The sequence below is a fragment of the Octodon degus genome, unplaced genomic scaffold, assembly GCF_000260255.1.
Source record: "Octodon degus isolate 3935 unplaced genomic scaffold, OctDeg1.0 scaffold00177, whole genome shotgun sequence".
In the NCBI taxonomy this organism is placed as follows: Eukaryota; Metazoa; Chordata; class Mammalia; order Rodentia; family Octodontidae; genus Octodon; species Octodon degus.
Window position 1 is genome coordinate 5,184,417 of NW_004524753.1, and position 1,649 is coordinate 5,186,065.

The 1,649-nt window shown below is 52.3% G+C and overlaps 1 long non-coding RNA gene across 1 annotated transcript in view; it reads right to left on the reverse strand.

Annotated features, from left to right (window-relative positions):
- The window catches only part of LOC111813265, a 12,437-nt gene that overhangs the window by 910 nt on the left and 9,878 nt on the right, over positions 1-1,649 (reverse strand). The gene's annotated exons all lie outside the window — the stretch shown is intronic.

The following is a 1,649-nucleotide window of genomic DNA, read 5'->3' on the forward strand; positions in this document are numbered from 1 at the left end:
TGCTCCTTGCTCTCGGGGTGTGTAGCCCTGGAGCGCTCCTACTGCTGGGGTGGGGATGGGGCTGGGGCTGGGGGTGGGGGGAAATGGGAGAGGGGGAGGGGCGGCAATATTGCCCATTCCAGTTCTCGCCACCAGGCCCTTGGTCTCTCCTCCGGGGCAGGGCCTGAGTGACCACTCTGCTCAGTGAAGCCGAGGCTGGATTGAGGCAGAGACAGCAGAGGAGAACACATGCCAACAGCCTTCGTGACCCGCAAGGAAACACGCCTGTCCCAGGACACGGACACTTCTGTCTCAGGGCTTCGGGGTGCATTGCCCGAGTTTCACGACATGTACCCTTAGGAACACGGGAAAGTCACCAGGTCCTGCCTGCTTGACCTTCTGTTGAGTTGTCTGCTTCCACTCCACAAGGGCAGAAAGTCTGAGGAGCCAGGGTGTTAAAGCACGCTGGAGGCTGAGGCAGGATCCCTGTGAGTCCAGGGCCAGCGTGGGCTACGCATCAAGTTCTGGGCCATCCTGGACAATATCTTCCTCTTTGTTTGTTTGTTTGCTTGCTTGCTTTTTGAAATGCAGTACCCGGGATTGAACTCAGGACGAGGCGCTTGCCAGGCAAGCACTTCTTCTACTGACCTATCGCCCTGTTCCCTGGACTACATGTCAAACACCTGTCTGAGAAAGATCAACGAAAAAATAAAGCACATCCCCTCTACCTCTTCTGTGTGTCTTGCCCAATTCCTTCTGCACAACACTAGGAAGGGGCGGTGGGGGGAAATACCCTGGGGGACCCAGCAACTGCTAACAATAGCTCTAATGCACATACAAAATTTGAACAGGAAACCAGATTTTCCTTTTGATCTTTTTAGCACAGGGTCTCACTGTGCGGCTCAGGCTGGCCTTGAAGTTAACTTGAAACCGAGTTGGTCTTGAACCCGCAATAATTCTCCTGCCTGGGCCTGCCAATGATGGGATTCCAGGCATGTGCCAGTACCTTATGTGGCCAAACTAACCTTCCTTTTCCATGTGAAGCAGGAAAGTCAAATTGGGAAAAGGATTAGTTCGCAGGTATTTCCCTTCTGGATCCTGGCTCTTTCTGTGAAGTTAATTCCAAAGTTGGAAAGACTTTTTCTGGCAGAGGTTCATAGTTTGAGGTGTGGGGATTGACCTCTACTGCTGAACCCCCTCCTCAGCCCTTTCCATTTGGAGACAGGATTTCACCAGATTCCCCAGGACAAGCTCAAACTTGCAAACAATCCCCGGCAGCTGCTAACAGGCTAGACCAGGGCATTTAGCTCGGCAGTCGCATCGGTCTCACAAACCGTTCTCGAGGACCCACGTAGGATTCCCAGCCACCACTCAGAGAAGGAGGAGCAACAACCAACTGCCTGGGCACACTTGGCTAAGATAATATAGAGCAGAGGCCAACCTCTGCTTTACGGAACAACAAACTCCCACCATGGGCACTGTTCAAAGTGGCACACAACTCTACATTTTACCACTTGGGAGACCCAGGCAAAAGGACTGCTTAGTTTAAGGGAACTACATAAGGACACATTTTCTCCAAAATGCAAATAAGAGTTGGCCATGGTGGTTTACGCCTGTAATCCCAGCACTCAAGAGAGGCTTAGCTCATTCAGGAGGAGGAGGAGGATCCT